A 19671-nucleotide genomic window follows, 5' to 3' on the forward strand; every position below is an offset into this window, starting at 1 on the left:
TAGTCTTCAAAGGGATCCGAAATATCTGTTCTTACATTCCACAGAAATAAGGCTAGCAAGGAGACCCACGAAATACAGATGTAACTCTGTGAGTGGAAGTCACATATCACAGAGCAGTTTCTCAGAAAGCTTCTTTCCAGATTTCATCGGAGGATATGTCCTTTTTCACCATAGCCCTAGATGGGCTGCAAAGTATCACTTTTCCAATTCCACAAGAACTGTCTTAGCGAACGGCTTCTTGAGGGGAAAGCTTTAACTCTGTGAGATGATTCATAGAACACAAAGAAGTTTCTCAGAAAGCTTCTTTCTCTTTGTTATCGGAAGATATTTCCTTTGGCCCTATAGTCTTCAAAAGGATCCGAAATATTTGTTCTCAGATTCCACAGAAATAAGGCTAGCAAAGAGATCCACGCAATACAGATGTAACTCTGTGAGTGGAAGTCACATATCACAGAGCAGTTTCTCAGAAAGCGTCTTTCCAGATTTCATCGGAGGATATTTCCTTTTTCACCATAGCCCTCTATGGGCTTCCAAATATCACTTTGCCAATTCCACAAGAACTGTCTTAGCGAAAGGCTTCTTGAGGGGAAAGCTGTAACTCTGTGAGATGATTTCACAGAACACAAAGAAGTTTCTCAGAAAGCTTCTTTCTCTTTGTTATCGGAGGATATTTACCTTGGCCCTATAGTCTTCAAAGGGATCCGAAATATCTGCTCTCAGATTCCACAGAAATAAGGCTAGCAAAGAGATCCACGAAATACAGATGTAACTCTGTGAGTGGAAGTCACATATCACAGAGCAGTTTCTCAGAAAGCTTCTTTCCAGATTTCATGAGAGGCTATTTCCGTTTTCACCGTAGCCCTCTATGGGCTTCCAATATCACTTTTCCAATTCGACAAGAACTGTCTTAGCGAATGTCTTCTTGAGGGGAAAGCTGTAACTCTGTGAGATGATTTCACAGAATACAAAGAAGTTCCTCAGAAAGCTTCTTTCTCTTTGTTATCGGAGGATATTTCCTTTGGCCCTATAGTCTTCAAAGGGATCCGAAATATCTGTTCTCAGATTCCACAGAAATAAGTCTAGCAAGGAGACCCACGAAATGCAGATGTAACTCTGTGAGTGGAAGTCAGATATCACAGAGCAGTTTCTCAGAAAGCTTCTTTTCAGATTTCATCTGAGGATATTTCCTTTTTCACCATAGCTCTCTATGGGTTTCCAAATATCACTTTGCCAATTCCACAAGAACTGTCTTAGCGAAAGGCTTCTTGAAGGGAAAGCTGTAACTCTGAGATGATTTCACAGAACACAAAGAAATTTCTCAGAAAGCTTCTTTCTCTTTGTTATCGGAGGATATTTCCTTTGGCCCTAAAGTCTTCAAAGGGATCCGAAATATCTGTTCTCAGATTCCATAGAAATAAGGCTAGCAAAGGGTTCCACGAAATACAGATGTAACTCTGTGAGTGGAAGTCACATATCACAGAGCAGTTTCTCAGAAAGCTTCTTTGCAGATTTCATCTGAGGATATTTCCTTTTTCACCATAGCCCTCTATGGGCTTCCAAATATCACTTTGACAATTCCACAAGAACTGTCTTAGCGAAAGGCTTCTTGAGGGGAAAGCTGTAACTCTGTGAGATGATTTCACAGAACACAATGAAGTTTCTCAGAAAGCTTCTTTCTCTTTGTAATCGGTGGATATTTCCTTTGGCCCTATAGTCTTCAAAACGATCCGAAATATCTGTTCTCAGATTCCACAGAAATAAGGCTAGCAAAGAGATCCACGAAATACAGATGTAACTCTGTGAGTGGAAGTCACATATCCCAGAGCAGTTTCTCAGAAAGCTTCTTTCCAGATTTCATCTGAGGATATTTCCTTTTTCACCATAGCCCTCTATGGGTTTCCAAATATCACTTTGCCAATTCCACAAGAACTGTCTTAGCGAAAGGCTTCTTGAAGGGAAAGCTGTAACTCTGTGAGATGATTTCACAGAACACAAAGAAGTTTCTCAGAAAGCTTCTTTCTCTTTGTTATCGGAGGATATTTACTTTGGCCCTATAGTCTTCAAAGGGATCCGAAATATCTGTTCTCAGATTCCACAGAAATAAGGCTAGCAAAGGGATCCACGAAATACAGATGTAACTCTCTGAGTGGAAGTCACATATCACAGAGCAGTTTCTCAGAAAGCCTCTTTCCAGATTTCATCGGAGGATACTTCCTTTTTCACCATAGCCCTCTATGGGCTTCCAAATATCACTTTGCCAATTCCACAAGAACTGTCTTAACGAAATGCTTCTTGAGGGGAAAGCTGTAAATCTGTGAGATGATTTCACAGAACACAAAGAAGTTTCTCAGAAAGCTTCTTTCTCTTTGTTATCGGAGGATATTTCTTTGGCCCTATAGTCTTCAAAGGGATCCGAAATATCTGTTCTCAGATTCCACAGAAATAAGGCTAGCAAAGAGATCCACGAAATACAGATGTAACTCTGTGAGTGGAAGTCATATATCACAGAGCAGTTTCTCAGAAAGCTTCTTTCCAGATTTCATCGGAGGATATTTCGTTTTTCACCATAGCCCTCTAGGGGCTTCCAAATATCACTTTGCCAATTCCACAAGAACTGACTTAGCGAAAGGCTTCTTGAGGGGAAAGCTGTAACTCTGTGAGATGATTTCACAGAACACAAAGAAGTTTCTCAGAAAGCTTCTTTCTCTTTGTTATCGGAGGATATTTCCTTTGGCCCTATATTCTTCAAAGGGATCCGAAATATCTGTTCTCAGATTCCACAGAAATAAGGCTAGCAAAAAGATCCACGAAATACAGATGTAACTCTGTGAGTGGAAGTCACATATCACAGAGCAGTTTCTCAGAAAGCTTCTTTCCAGATTTCATCGGAGGATACTTCCTTTTTCACCATAGCCCTCTATGGGCTTCCAAATATCACTTTGCCAATTCCACAAGAACTGTCTTAACGAAAGGCTTCTTGAGGGGAAAGCTGTAACTCTGTGAGATGATTTCACAGAACACAAAGAAGTTTCTCAGAAAGCTTCTTTCTCTTTGTTATCGGAGGATATTTCCTTTGGCCCTCTAGTCTTCAAAGGGATCCGAAATATCTGTTCTCAGATTCCACAGAAATAAGGCTAGCAAAGAGATCCACGAAATACAGATGTAACTCTGTGAGTGGAAGTCACATATCAGAGAGCAGTTTCTCAGAAAGCTTCTTTCCAGATTTCATCGGAGGATATTTCCTTTTTCACCATAGCCCTCTAAGGGCTTCCAAATACCACTTTGACAATTCCACAAGAACTGTCTTAGCGAAAGGCTTCTTGAGGGGAAAGCTGTAACTCTGTGAGATGATTTCACAGAACACAAAGAAGTTTTCAGAAAGCTTCTTTCTCTTTGTTATGGTAGGATATTTCCTTTGTCCCTACAGTCTTCAAAGGGATCCGAAATATCTATTCTCATATTCCACAGAAATCAGACTAGCAAAGAGATCCACGAAATACAGATGTAACTCTGTGAGTGGAAGTCACATATCACAGAGCAGTTTCTCAGAAAGCTTCTTTCCAGATTTCATTGGAGGATATTTCCTTTTTCACCATAGCCCTCTATGGGCTTCCAAATATCACTTTGCCAATTCCACAAGAACTGTCTTAGCGAAAGGCTTCTTGAGGGTAAAACTGTAACTCTGTGAGATGATTTCACAGAACACAAAGAAGTTTCTCAGAAAGCTTCTTTCTCTTTGTTATCGGAAGATATTTCCTTTGGCCCTATGGTCTTCAAAGGGATCCGAAATATCTGTTCTCAGATTCCACAGAAATAAGGCTAGCAAAGAGATCCACGAAATACAGATGTAACTCTGTGAGTGGAAGTCACATATCACAGAGCAGTTTCTCAGAAAGCTTCTTTCCAGATTTCATCGGAGGATATTTCCTTTTTCACCATAGCCCTCTATGGGCTTCCAAATATCACTTTTCCAATTCCACAAGAACTGTCTTAGCGAAAGGCTTCTTGAGGGGAAAGCTGTAACTCTGTGAGATGATTTCACCGAACACAATGAAGTTTCTCAGAAAGCTTCTTTCTCTTTGTAATCGGAGGATATTTCCTTTGGCCCTATAGTCTTCAAAAGGATCCGAAATATCTGTTCTCAGATTCCACAGAAATAAGGCTAGCAAAGATATCCACGAAATACAGATGTAACTCTGTGAGTGGAAGTCACATATCACAGAGCAGTTTCTCAGAAATCTTCTTTCCAGATTTCATCGGAGGATATTTCCTTTTTCACCATAGCCCTCTATGGGTTTCCAAATATCACTTTGCCAATTCCACAAGAACTGTCTTAGCGAAAGGCTTCTTGAAGGGAAAGCTGTAACTCTGTGAGATGATTTCACAGAACACAAAGAAGTTTCTCAGAAAGCTTCTTTCTCTTTGTTATCGGAGGATATTTCCTTTGGCCCTATAGTCTTCAAAGGGATCCGAAATATCTGTTCTCAGATTCCACAGAAATAAGGCTAGCAAAGGGATCCACGAAATACAGATGTAACTCTCTGAGTGGAAGTCACATATCACAGAGCAGTTTCTCAGAAAGCTTCTTTCCAGATTTCATCGGAGGATATTTCCTTTTTCACCATAGCCCTCTATGGGCTTCCAAATATCACTTTGCCAATTCCACAAGAACTGTCTTAGCGAAAGGCTTATTGAGGGGAAAGCTGTAACTCTGTGAGATGAATTCACCGAACACAATGAAGTTTCTCAGAAAGCTTCTTTCTCTTTGTAATCGGAGGATATTTCCTTTGGCCCTATAGTCTTCAAAAGGATCCGAAATATCTGTTCTCAGATTCCACAGAAATAAGGCTAGCAAAGAGATCCACGAAATACAGATGTAACTCTGTGAGTGGAAGTCACATATCACAGAGCAGTATCTCAGAAAGCTTCTTTCCAGATTTCATCGGAGGATACTTCCTTTTTCACCATAGCCCTCTATGGGCTTCCAAATATCACTTTGCCAATTCCACAAGAACTGTCTTAACGAAAGGCTTCTTGAGGGGAAAGCTGTAACTCTGTGAGATGATTTCACAGAACACAAAGAAGTTTCTCAGAAAGCTTCTTTCTCTTTGTTATCGGAGGATATTTCCTTTGGCCCTATAGTCTTCAAAGGGATCCGAAATATCTGTTTTCAGATTCCACAGAAATAAGGCTAGCAAAGAGATCCACGAAATACAGATGTAACTCTGTGAGTGGAAGTCACATATCACAGAGCAGTTTCTTAGAAAGCTTCTTTCCAGATTTCATCTGAGGATATTTCCTTTTTCACCATAGCTCTCTATGGGCTTCTAAATATCACTTTGCCAATTCCACAAGAACTGTCTTAGCGAAAAGATTCTTGAGCGGAAAGCTGTAACTCCGTGAGATGATTTCACAGAACACAAAGAATTTTCTCAGAAAGCTTCTTTCTCTTTGTTATCGGAGGATATTTCCTTTGGCCCTGTAGTCTTCAAAGGGATCCGAAATATCTCTTCTCAGATTCCACAGAAATAAGGCTGGCAAGGAGACCCACGAAATACAGATGTAACTCTGTTAGTGGAAGTCACATATCACAGAGCAGTTTCTCAGAAAGCTTCTTTCCAGATTTCATCTGAGGATATTTCCTTTTTCACCATAGCCCTCTATGGGTTTCCAAATATCACTTTGCCAATTCCACAAGAACTGTCTTAGCGAAAGGCTTCTTGAAGGGAAAGCTGTAACTCTGTGAGATGATTTCACAGAACACAAAGAAGTTTCTCAGCAAGCTTCTTTCTCTTTGTTATCGGAGGATATTTCCTTTGGCCCTATAGACTTCAAAGGGATCCGAAATATCTGTTCTCAGATTCCACAGAAATAAGGCTAGCAAAGGGATCCACGAAATACAGATGTAACTCTCTGAGTGGAAGTCACATATCACAGAGCAGTTTCTCAGAAAGCTTCTTTCCAGATTTCATCGGAGGATATTTCCTTTTTCACCATAGCCCTCTATGGGTTTCCAAATATCACTTTGCCAATTCCACAAGAACTGTCTTAGCGAAAGGCTTCTTGAAGGGAAAGCTGTAACTCTGTGAGATGATTTCACAGAACACAAAGAAGTTTCTCAGAAAGCTTCTTTCTCTTTGTTATCGGAGGATATTTCCTTTGGCCCTATAGTCTTCAAAGGGATCCGAAATATCTGTTCTCAGATTCCACAGAAATAAGGCTAGCAAAGGGATCCACGAAATACAGATGTAACTCTGTGAGTGGAAGTCACATATCACAGAGCAGTTTCTCAGAAAGCTTCTTTCCAGATTTCATCGGAGGATATTTCCTTTTTCACCATAGCCCTCTATGGGCTTCCAAATATCACTTTGCCAATTCCACAAGAACTGTCTTAGCGAAAGGCTTCTTGAGGGGAAAGCTGTAACTCTGTGAGATGATTTCACAGAACACAATGAAGTTTCTCAGAACGCTTCTTTCTCTTTGTAATCGGAGGATATTTCCTTTGGCCCTATAGTCTTCAAAGGGTTCCGAAATATCTGTTCTCAGATTCCACAGAAATAAGGCTAGCAAGGAGACCCACGAAATACAGATGTATCTCTGTGAGTGGAAGTCACATATCACAGAGCAGTTTCTCAGAAAGCTTCTTTCCAGATTTCATCTGAGGATATTTCCTTTTTCACCATAGCCCTCTATGGGTTTCCAAATATCACTTTGCCAATTCCACAAGAACTGTCTTAGCGAAAGGCTTCTCGACGTGAAAGCTGTAACTCTGTGAGATGATTTCACAGAACACAAAGAAGTTTCTCAGAAAGCTTCTTTCTCTTTGTTATGGGAGGATATTTCCTTTGGCCCTATAGTCTTCAAAGGGATCCGAAATATCTGTTCTCAGATTCCACAGAAATAAGGCTAGCAAAGAGATCCACGAAATACAGATGTAACTCTGTGAGTGGAAGTCACATATCACAGAGCAGTTTCTCAGAAAGCTTCTTTCCAGTTTTCATCGGAGGATATTTCCTTTTTCACCATAGCCCTCTATGGGCTTCCAAATATCACTTTGCCAATTCCACAAGAACTGTCTTAGCGAAAGGCTTCTTGAGGGGAAAGCTGTAACTCTGTGAGATGATTTCACAGAACACAAAGAAGTTTCTCAGAAAGCTTCTTTCTCTTTGTTATCGGAGGATATTTCCTTTGGCCCTATAGTGTTCAAAGGGATCCGAAATATCTGCTCTCAGATTCCACAGAAATAAGGCTAGCAAAGAGATCCACGAAATACAGATGTAACTCTGTGAGTGGAAGTCACATATCACAGAGCAGTTTCTCAGAAAGCTTCTTTCCAGATTTCATCGGAGGATATTTCCTTTTTCACCATAGCCCTCGATGGGCTTCCAAATATCACTTTGCCAATTTCACAAGAACTGTCTTAGCGAAAGTCTTCTTGAGGGGAAAGCTGTAACTCTGTGAGATGATTTCACAGAACACAAAGAAGTTTCTCAGAAAGCTTCTTTCTCTTTGTTATCGGAGGATATTTCCTTTGGCCCCATAGTCTTCAAAGGGATCCGAAATATCTGTTCTCAGATTCCACAGAAATAAGGCTAGCAAAGAGATCCACGAAATACAGATGTAACTCTGTGAGTGGAAGTCACATATCTCAGAGCAGTTTCTCAGAAAGCTTCTTTCCAGATTTCATCTGAGGATATTTCCTTTTTCACCATAGCCCTCTATGGGCTTCCAAATATCACTTTGCCAATTCCACAAGAACTGTCTTAGCGAAAGGCTTCTTGAGGGGAAAGCTGTAACTCTGTGAGATGATTTCACAGAACACAAAGAAGTTTTCATAAAGCTTCTTTCTCTTTGTTATGGGAGGATATTTCCTTTGGCCCAATAGTCTTCAAAGGGATCCGAAATATCTGTTCTCAGATTCCACAGAAATAAGGCTAGAAAAGAGACCCACGAAATACAGATGTAACTCTGTGAGTGGAAGTCACATATCACAGAGGAGTTTCTCAGAAAGCTTCTTTCCAGATTTCATCGCAGGATATTTCCTTTTTCACCATAGCACTCTATGGGCTTCCAAATATCACTTTTCCAATTCCACAAGAACTGTCTTAGCGAAAGGCTACTTGAGGGGAAAGCTGTAACTCTGTGAGATGATTTCACAGAACACAAAGAAGTTTCTCAGAAAGCTTCTTTCTCTTTGTTATCGGAGGATATTTCCTTTGGCCCTATAGTCTTCAAAGGGATCCGAAATATCTGTTCTCAGAATCCACAGAAATAAGGCTAGCAAGGAGACCCACGAAATACAGATGTAACTCTGTGAGTGGAAGTCACATATCACAGAGCAGTTTCTCAGAAAGCTTCTTTCCAGATTTCATCTGAGGATATTTCCTTTTTCACCATAGCCCTCTATGGGTTTCCAAATATCACTTTGCCAATTCCACAAGAACTGTCTTAGCGAAAGGCTTCTTGAAGGGAAAGCTGTAACTCTGTGAGATGATTTCACAGAACACAAAGAAGTTTCTCAGAAATCTTCTTTCTCTTTGTTATCGGAGGATATTTCCTTTGGCCCTATAGTCTTCAAAGGGATCCGAAATATCTGTTCTCAGATTCCACAGAAATAAGGCTAGCAAAGGGATTCACGAAATACAGATGTAACTCTCTGAGGCGAAGTCACATATCACAGAGCAGTTTCTCAGGAAGCTTCTCTCCAGATTTCATCGGAGGATATTTCCTTTTTCACCATAGCCCTCTATGGTCTTCCAAGTATCACTTTGCCAATTCCACAAGAACTGTCTTAGCGAAAGGTTTCTTGAGGGGAAAGCTGTAACTCTGTGAGATGATTTCACCGAACACAATGAAGTTTCTCAGAAAGCTTCTTTCTCTTTGTTATCGGAGGATATTTCCTTTGGCCCTATAGTCTTCAAAAGGATCCGAAATATCTGTTCTCAGATTACACAGAAATAAGGCTTGCAAAGAGATCCACGAAATACAGATGTAACTCTGTGAGTGGAAGTCACATATCACAGAGCAGTTTCTCAGAAAGCTTCTTTCCAGATTTCATCGGAGGATATTTCCTTTTTCACCATAGCCCTCTATGGGCTTCCAAATATCACTTTGTCAATTCCACAAGAACTGTCTTAGCGAAAGGCTTCCTGAGGGGAAAGCTGTAACTCTGTGAGATGATTTCACAGAACACAAAGAAGTTTCTCAGAAAGCTTCTTTCTCTTTGTTATCGGAGGATATTTCCTTTGGCCCTATAGTCTTCAAAGGGATCCGAAATATCTGTTCTCCGATTCCACAGAAATAAGGCTAGCAAAGAGATCCACGAAATACAGATGTAACTCTGTGAGTGGAAGTCACATATCACAGAGCAGTTTCTCAGAAATCTTCTTTCCAGATTTCATCGGAGGATACTTCCTTTTTCACCATATCCCTCTATGGGCTTCCAAATATCACTTTGCCAATTCCACAAGAACTGTCTTAACGAAAGGCTTCTTCAGGGGAAAGCTGTAACTCTGTGAGATGATTTCACAGAACACAAAGACGTTTCTCAGAAAGCTTCTTTCTCTTTGTTATCGGAGGATATTTACTTTGGCCCTATAGTCTTCAAAGGGATCCGAAATATCTGTTCTCAGATTCCACAGAAATAAGGCTAGCAAAGAGATAAATGAAATACAGATGTAACTCTGTGAGTGGAAGTCACATATCACAGAGCAGTTTCTCAGAAAGCTTCTTTCCAGATTTCATCGGAGGATACTTCCTTTTTCACCATATCCCTCTATGGGCTTCCAAATATCACTTTGCCAATTCCACAAGAACTGTCTTAACGAAAGGCTTCTTCAGGGGAAAGCTGTAACTCTGTGAGATGATTTCACAGAACACAAAGACGTTTCTCAGAAAGCTTCTTTCTCTTTGTTATCGGAGGATATTTCCTTTGGCCCTATAGTCTTCAAAGGGATCCGAAATATCTGTTCTCAGATTCCACAGAAATAAGGCTAGCAAGGAGACCCACGAAATACAGATGTAACTCTGTGAGTGGAAGTCACATATCACAGAGCAGTTTCTCAGAATGCTTCTTTCCAGATTTCATCTGAGGATATTTCCTTTTTCCCCATAGCCCTCTATGGGTTTCCAAATATCACTTTGCCAATTCCACAAGAACTGTCTTAGCGAAAGGCTTCTTGAAGGGAAAGCTGTAACTCTGTGAGATGATTTCACAGAACACAAAGAAGTTTCTCAGAAAGCTTCTTTCTCTTTCTTGTCGGAGGATATTTCCTTTGGCCCTATAGTCTTCAAAAGGATCCGAAATATCTGTTCTCAGATTCCACAGAAATAAGGCTAGCAAAGAGATCCACGAAATACAGATGTAACTCTGTGAGTGGAAGTCACATATCACAGAGCAGTTTCTCAGAAAGCTTCTTTCCAGATTTCATCGGCGGATACTTCCTTTCTCACCATAGCCCTCTATAGGCTTCCAAATATCACTTTGCCAATTCCACAAGAACTGTCTTAACGAAAGGCTTCTTGAGGGGAAAGCTGTAACTCTGTGAGATGATTTCAGAGAACACAAAGAAGTTTCTCAGAAAGCTTCTTTCTCTTTGTTTTCGGAGGATATTTACTTTGGCCCTATAGTCTTCAAAGGGATCCGAAATATCTGTTCTCAGATTCCACAGGAATAAGGCTAGCAAAGAGATCCACGAAATACAGATGTAACTCTGTGAGTGGATGTCACATATCACAGAGCAGTTTCTCAGAAAGCTTCTTTCCAGATTTCATCTGAGGATATTTCCTTTTTCACCATAGCCTTCTATGGGCTTCCAAATATCACTTTGCCAATTCCACAAGAACTGTCTTAGCGAAAGGCTTCTTGACGGGAAACTGTAAGTCTGTGAGATGATTTCACAGAACACAAAGACGTTTCTCAAAAAGCTTCTTTCTCCTTGTTATGGTAGGGTATTTCCTTTGGCCCTATAGTCTTCAAAGGGATCCGAAATATCTGTTCTCAGATTTCACAGAAATAAGGCTAGCAAAGGGATCCACGAAATACAGATGTAACTCTCTGAGTGGAAGTCACATATCACAGAGCAGTTTCTCAGGAAGCTTCTTTCCAGATTTCATCGGAGGATATTTCCTTTTTCACCATAGCCCTCTATGGTCTTCCAAATATCACTTTGCCAATTCCACAAGAACTGTCTTAGCGAAAGGCTTCTTGAGGGGAAAGCTGTAACTCTGTGAGATGATTTCACAGAACAAAAGACGTATCTCAGAAAGCTTCTTTCTCTTTGTTATCGGAGGATAGTTCCTTTGGCCCTATTGTCTTCAAAGGGATCCGAAATATCTGTTCTCAGATTCCACAGAAATAAGGCTAGCAAAGAGATCCACGAAATACAGATGTAACTCTGTGAGTGGAAGTCACATATCACAGAGCAGTTTCTCAGAAAGCTTCTTTCCAGATTTCATCGGAGGATATTTCCTTTTTCACCCTAGCCCTCTATGGGCTTCCAAATATCACTTTGACAATTCCACAAGAACTGTCTTAGCGAAAGGCTTCTTGAGGGGAAAGCTGTAACTCTGTGAGATGATTTCACAGAACACAAAGAAGTTTTCAGAAAGCTTCTTTCTCTTTGTTATGGGAGGATATTTCCTTTGTCCCTACAGTCTTCAAAGGGATCCGAAATATCTGTTCTCAGATTCCACAGAAATAAGGCTAGCAAAGAGATCCACGAAATACAGATGTAAGTCTGTGAGTGGAAGTCACATATCACAGAGCAGTTTCTCAGAAAGCTTCTTTCCAGATTTCATCGGAGGATACTTCCTTTTTCACCATAGCCCTCTATGGGCTTCCAAATATCACTTTGCCAATTCCACAAGAACTGTCTTAACGAAAGGCTTCTTGAGGGGAAAGATGTAACTCTGTGAGATGATTTCACAGAACACAAAGAAGTTTCTCAGAAAGCTTCTTTCTCTTTGTTATGGGAGGATATTTCCTTTGTCCCTACAGTCTTCAAAGGGATCCGAAATATCTGTTCTCAGATTCCACAGAAATAAGGCTAGCAAAGAGATCCACGAAATACAGATGTAACTCTGTGAGTGGAAGTCACATATAACAGAGCAGTTTCTCAGAAAGCTTCTTTCCAGATTTCATCGGAGGATATTTCCTTTTTCACCTTAGCCCTCTATGGGCGTAAAAATATCACTTTGCCAATTCCACAAGAACTGTCTTAGCGAAAGGCTTCTTGAGGGGAAAGCTGTAACTCTGTGAGATGATTTCACAGAACACGAAGAATTTTCTCAGAAAGCTTCTTTCTCTTTGTTATCGGAGGATATTTCCTTTGGCCCTATAGTCTTCAAAGGGATCCGAAATATCTGTTCTCAGATTCCACCGAAGTAAGGTTAGCAAGGAGACCCACGAAATACACATGTAACTCTGTGAGTGGAAGTCACATATCACAGAGCAGTTTCTCAGAAAGCTTCTTTCCAGTTTTCATCTGAGGATATTTCCTTTTTCACCATAGCCCTCTATGGGTTTCCAAATATCACTTTGCCAATTCCACAAGAACTGTCTTAGCGAAAGGCTTCTTGAAGGGAAAGCTGTAACTCTGTGAGATGATTTCACAGAACACAAAGAAGTTTCTCAGAAAGCTTCTTTCTCTTTGTTATCGGAGGATATTTACTTTGGCTCTATAGTCTTCAAAGGGATCCGAAATATCTGTTCTCAGATTCCACAGAAATAAGGCTAGCAAAGAGACCCACGAAATACAGATGTAACTCTGTGAGTGAAAGTCACATATCACACAGGAGTTTCTCAGGAAGCTTCTTTCCAGATTTCATCGGAGGATATTTCCTTTTTCAATATAGCCCTCTATGGGCTTCCAAATATCACTTTGACAATTCCACAAGAACTGTCTTAGCGAAAGGCTTCTTGAGGGGAAAGCTGTAACTCTGTGAGATGATTTCACAGAACACAAAGAAGTTTCTCAGAAAGCTTCTTTCTCTTTGTTATCGGAGGATATTTCCTTTGGCCCTATAGTCTTCAAAGGGATCCGAAATATCTGTTCTCAGATTCCACAGAAATAAGGCTAGCAAAGAGATCCACGAAATACCGATGTAACTCTGTGAGTGGAAGTCACATATCCCAGAGCAGTTTCTCAGAAAGCTTCTTTCGAGATTTCATCGGAGGATATTTTCTTTTTCACCTTAGCCCTCTAAGGGCTTACAAATATCACTTTGACAATTCCACAAGAACTGTCTTAGCGAAAGGCTTCTTGAGGGGAAAGCTGTAACTCTGTGAGATGATTTCACAGAACACAAAGAAGTTTTCAGAAAGCTTCTTTCTCTTTGTTATGGGAGGATATTTACTTTGTCCCTACAGTCTTCAAAGGGATCCGAAATATCTGTTCTCAGATTCCACAGAAATAAGGCTAGCAAAGAGATCCACGAAATACAGATGTAACTCTGTGAGTGGAAGTCACATATCACAGAGCAGTTTCTCAGAAAGCTTCTTTCCAGATTTCATCGGAGGATATTTACTTTTTCACCAAAGCCCTCTATGGGCTTCCAAATATCACTTTGCCAATTCCACAAGAACTGTCTTAGCGAAAGGCTTCTTGAGGGGAAAGCTGTAACTCTGTGAGATGATTTCACAGAACACAAAGAAGTTTCTCAGAAAGCTTCTTTCTCTTTGTTATCGGAGGATATTTCCTTTGGCCCTATAGTCTTCAAAGGGATCCGAAATATCTGTTCTCAGATTCCACAGAAATAAGGCTAGCAAAGAGATCCACGAAATACAGATGTAACTCTGTGAATGGAAGTCACATATCACAGAGCATTTTCTCAGAAAGCTTCTTTCCAGATTTCATCGGAGGATATTTCCTTTTTCACCATAGCCCTCTATGGGCTTCCAAATATCACTTTGTCAATTCCACAAGAACTGTCTTAGCGAAAGGCTTCTTGAGGGGAAAGCTGTAACTCTGTGAGATGATTTCACAGAACACAAAGAAGTTTCTCAGAAAGCCTCTTTCTCTTTGTTATCGGAGGATATATCCTTTGGCCCTATAGTCTTCAAAGGGATCCGAAATATCTGTTCTCAGATTCCACAGAAATAAGGCTAGCAAAGAGATCCACGAAATACAGATGTAACTCTGTGAGTGGAAGTCACATATCACAGAGCAGTTTCTCAGAAAGCTTCTCTCCAGATATCATCGGAGGATATTTGCTTTTTCACCGTAGCCCTCTATGGGCTTCCAAATATCACTATGCCAATTCCACAGGAACTGTCTTAGCGAAAGGCTTCTTGAGGGGAAAGCTGTAACTCTGTGAGATGATTTCACCAAACACAATGAATTTTCTCAAAAAGCTTCTTTCTCTTTTTAATTGGAGGATATTTCCTTTGGCCCTATAGTCTTCAAAGGGATCCGAAATATCTGTTCTCAGATTCCACAGAAATAAGGCTAGCAAAGAGATCCACGAAATACAGATGTAACTCTGTGAGTGGAAGTCACATATCACAGAGCAGTTTCTCAGAAAGCTTCTTTCCAGATTTCATCTGTGGATATTTCCTTTTTCACCATAGCCCTCTATGGGCTTCCAAATATCACTTTGCCAATTCCACAAGAACTGTCTTAGCGAAAGGCTTCTTGAGGGGAAAGCTGTAACTCTGTGAGATGATTTCACAGAACACAAAGAAGTTTCTCAGAAAGCTTCTTTCTCTTTGTTATCGGAGGATATTTCCTTTGGCCTTATAGTCTTCAAAGGGATCCGAAATATCTGTTCTCAGATTCCACAGAAATAAGGCTAGCAAAGGGATCCACGAAATACAGATGTAACTCTCTGAGTGGAAGTCACATATCACAGAGCAGTTTCTCAGAAAGCTTCTTTCCAGATTTCATCGGAGGATACTTCCTTTTTCACCATAGCCCTCTATGGGCTTCCAAATATCACTTTGCCAATTCCACAAGAACTGTCTTAGCGAAAGGCTTCTTGAGGGGAAAGCTGTAACTCTGTGAGATGATTTCACAGAACACAAAGAAGTTTTCAGAAAGCTTCTTTCTCTTTTTTATGGGATCATATTTCCTTTGTCCCTATAGTCTTCAAAGGGATCCGAAATATCTGTTCTCAGATTCCACAGAAATAAAGCTAGCAAAGAGATCCACGAAATACAGATGTAACTCTGTGAGTGGCAGTCACATATAACAGAGCAGTTTCTCAGAAAGCTTCTTTCCAGATTTCATCGGAGGATATGTCCTTTTTCACCTTAGCCCTCTATGGGCTTCCAAATATCACTTTGCCAATTCCACAAGAACTGTCTTAGCGAAAGGCTTCTTGAGGGTAACGCTGTAACTCTGTGAGATGATTTCACAGAACACAAAGAAGTTTCTCAGAAAGCTTCTTTCTCTTTGTTATCGGAGGATATTTCCTTTGGCCCTATAGTCTTCAAAGGGATCCGAAATATCTGTTTTCAGATTCCACAGAAATAAGGCTAGCAAAGAGATCCACGAAATACAGATGTAACTCTGTGAGTGGAAGTCACATATCACAGAGCAGTTTCTTAGAAAGCTTCTTTCCAGATTTCATCTGAGGATATTTCCTTTTTCACCATAGCTCTCTATGGGCTTCTAAATATCACTTTGCCAATTCCACAAGAACTGTCTTAGCGAAAAGATTCTTGAGCGGAAAGCTGTAACTCCGTGAGATGATTTCACAGAACACAAAGAATTTTCTCAGAAAGCTTCTTTCTCTTTGTTATCGGAGGATATTTCCTTTGGCCCTGTAGTCTTCAAAGGGATCCGAAATATCTCTTCTCAGATTCCACAGAAATAAGGCTGGCAAGGAGACCCACGAAATACAGATGTAACTCTGTTAGTGGAAGTCACATATCACAGAGCAGTTTCTCAGAAAGCTTCTTTCCAGATTTCATCTGAGGATATTTCCTTTTTCACCATAGCCCTCTATGGGTTTCCAAATATCACTTTGCCAATTCCACAAGAACTGTCTTAGCGAAAGGCTTCTTGAAGGGAAAGCTGTAACTCTGTGAGATGATTTCACAGAACACAAAGAAGTTTCTCAGCAAGCTTCTTTCTCTTTGTTATCGGAGGATATTTCCTTTGGCCCTATAGACTTCAAAGGGATCCGAAATATCTGTTCTCAGATTCCACAGAAATAAGGCTAGCAAAGGGATCCACGAAATACAGATGTAACTCTCTGAGTGGAAGTCACATATCACAGAGCAGTTTCTCAGAAAGCTTCTTTCCAGATTTCATCGGAGGATATTTCCTTTTTCACCATAGCCCTCTATGGGTTTCCAAATATCACTTTGCCAATTCCACAAGAACTGTCTTAGCGAAAGGCTTCTTGAAGGGAAAGCTGTAACTCTGTGAGATGATTTCACAGAACACAAAGAAGTTTCTCAGAAAGCTTCTTTCTCTTTGTTATCGGAGGATATTTCCTTTGGCCCTATAGTCTTCAAAGGGATCCGAAATATCTGTTCTCAGATTCCACAGAAATAAGGCTAGCAAAGGGATCCACGAAATACAGATGTAACTCTGTGAGTGGAAGTCACATATCACAGAGCAGTTTCTCAGAAAGCTTCTTTCCAGATTTCATCGGAGGATATTTCCTTTTTCACCATAGCCCTCTATGGGCTTCCAAATATCACTTTGCCAATTCCACAAGAACTGTCTTAGCGAAAGGCTTCTTGAGGGGAAAGCTGTAACTCTGTGAGATGATTTCACAGAACACAAAGAAGTTTCTCAGAAAGCTTCTTTCTCTTTGTTATCGGAGGATATTTCCTTTGGCCCCATAGTCTTCAAAGGGATCCGAAATATCTGTTCTCAGATTCCACAGAAATAAGGCTAGCAAAGAGATCCACGAAATACAGATGTAACTCTGTGAGTGGAAGTCACATATCTCAGAGCAGTTTCTCAGAAAGCTTCTTTCCAGATTTCATCTGAGGATATTTCCTTTTTCACCATAGCCCTCTATGGGCTTCCAAATATCACTTTGCCAATTCCACAAGAACTGTCTTAGCGAAAGGCTTCTTGAGGGGAAAGCTGTAACTCTGTGAGATGATTTCACAGAACACAAAGAAGTTTTCATAAAGCTTCTTTCTCTTTGTTATGGGAGGATATTTCCTTTGGCCCAATAGTCTTCAAAGGGATCCGAAATATCTGTTCTCAGATTCCACAGAAATAAGGCTAGAAAAGAGACCCACGAAATACAGATGTAACTCTGTGAGTGGAAGTCACATATCACAGAGGAGTTTCTCAGAAAGCTTCTTTCCAGATTTCATCGCAGGATATTTCCTTTTTCACCATAGCACTCTATGGGCTTCCAAATATCACTTTTCCAATTCCACAAGAACTGTCTTAGCGAAAGGCTACTTGAGGGGAAAGCTGTAACTCTGTGAGATGATTTCACAGAACACAAAGAAGTTTCTCAGAAAGCTTCTTTCTCTTTGTTATCGGAGGATATTTCCTTTGGCCCTATAGTCTTCAAAGGGATCCGAAATATCTGTTCTCAGAATCCACAGAAATAAGGCTAGCAAGGAGACCCACGAAATACAGATGTAACTCTGTGAGTGGAAGTCACATATCACAGAGCAGTTTCTCAGAAAGCTTCTTTCCAGATTTCATCTGAGGATATTTCCTTTTTCACCATAGCCCTCTATGGGTTTCCAAATATCACTTTGCCAATTCCACAAGAACTGTCTTAGCGAAAGGCTTCTTGAAGGGAAAGCTGTAACTCTGTGAGATGATTTCACAGAACACAAAGAAGTTTCTCAGAAATCTTCTTTCTCTTTGTTATCGGAGGATATTTCCTTTGGCCCTATAGTCTTCAAAGGGATCCGAAATATCTGTTCTCAGATTCCACAGAAATAAGGCTAGCAAAGGGATTCACGAAATACAGATGTAACTCTCTGAGGCGAAGTCACATATCACAGAGCAGTTTCTCAGGAAGCTTCTCTCCAGATTTCATCGGAGGATATTTCCTTTTTCACCTTAGCCCTCTATGGTCTTCCAAGTATCACTTTGCCAATTCCACAAGAACTGTCTTAGCGAAAGGTTTCTTGAGGGGAAAGCTGTAACTCTGTGAGATGATTTCACCGAACACAATGAAGTTTCTCAGAAAGCTTCTTTCTCTTTGTTATCGGAGGATATTTCCTTTGGCCCTATAGTCTTCAAAAGGATCCGAAATATCTGTTCTCAGATTACACAGAAATAAGGCTTGCAAAGAGATCCACGAAATACAGATGTAACTCTGTGAGTGGAAGTCACATATCACAGAGCAGTTTCTCAGAAAGATTCTTTCCAGATTTCATCGGAGGATATTTCCTTTTTCACCATAGCCCTCTATGGGCTTCCAAATATCACTTTGTCAATTCCACAAGAACTGTCTTAGCGAAAGGCTTCTTGAGGGGAAAGCTGTAACTCTGTGAGATGATTTCACAGAACACAAAGAAGTTTCTCAGAAAGCTTCTTTCTCTTTGTTATCGGAGGATATTTCCTTTGGCCCTATAGTCTTCAAAGGGATCCGAAATATCTGTTCTCCGATTCCACAGAAATAAGGCTAGCAAAGAGATCCACGAAATACAGATGTAACTCTGTGAGTGGAAGTCACATATCACAGAGCAGTTTCTCAGAAATCTTCTTTCCAGATTTCATCGGAGGATACTTCCTTTTTCACCATATCCCTCTATGGGCTTCCAAATATCACTTTGCCAATTCCACAAGAACTGTCTTAACGAAAGGCTTCTTCAGGGGAAAGCTGTAACTCTGTGAGATGATTTCACAGAACACAAAGACGTTTCTCAGAAAGCTTCTTTCTCTTTGTTATCGGAGGATATTTACTTTGGCCCTATAGTCTTCAAAGGGATCCGAAATATCTGTTCTCAGATTCCACAGAAATAAGGCTAGCAAAGAGATAAATGAAATACAGATGTAACTCTGTGAGTGGAAGTCACATATCACAGAGCAGTTTCTCAGAAAGCTTCTTTCCAGATTTCATCGGAGGATACTTCCTTTTTCACCATATCCCTCTATGGGCTTCCAAATATCACTTTGCCAATTCCACAAGAACTGTCTTAACGAAAGGCTTCTTCAGGGGAAAGCTGTAACTCTGTGAGATGATTTCACAGAACACAAAGACGTTTCTCAGAAAGCTTCTTTCTCTTTGTTATCGGAGGATATTTCCTTTGGCCCTATAGTCTTCAAAGGGATCCGAAATATCTGTTCTCAGATTCCACAGAAATAAGGCTAGCAAGGAGACCCACGAAATACAGATGTAACTCTGTGAGTGGAAGTCACATATCACAGAGCAGTTTCTCAGAATGCTTCTTTCCAGATTTCATCTGAGGATATTTCCTTTTTCCCCATAGCCCTCTATGGGTTTCCAAATATCACTTTGCCAATTCCACAAGAACTGTCTTAGCGAAAGGCTTCTTGAAGGGAAAGCTGTAACTCTGTGAGATGATTTCACAGAACACAAAGAAGTTTCTCAGAAAGCTTCTTTCTCTTTCTTGTCGGAGGATATTTCCTTTGGCCCTATAGTCTTCAAAAGGATCCGAAATATCTGTTCTCAGATTCCACAGAAATAAGGCTAGCAAAGAGATCCACGAAATACAGATGTAACTCTGTGAGTGGAAGTCACATATCACAGAGCAGTTTCTCAGAAAGCTTC

The sequence above is a fragment of the Macaca fascicularis genome, chromosome 12 (genome assembly GCF_037993035.2).
Source record: "Macaca fascicularis isolate 582-1 chromosome 12, T2T-MFA8v1.1".
In the NCBI taxonomy this organism is placed as follows: domain Eukaryota; kingdom Metazoa; phylum Chordata; class Mammalia; order Primates; family Cercopithecidae; genus Macaca; species Macaca fascicularis.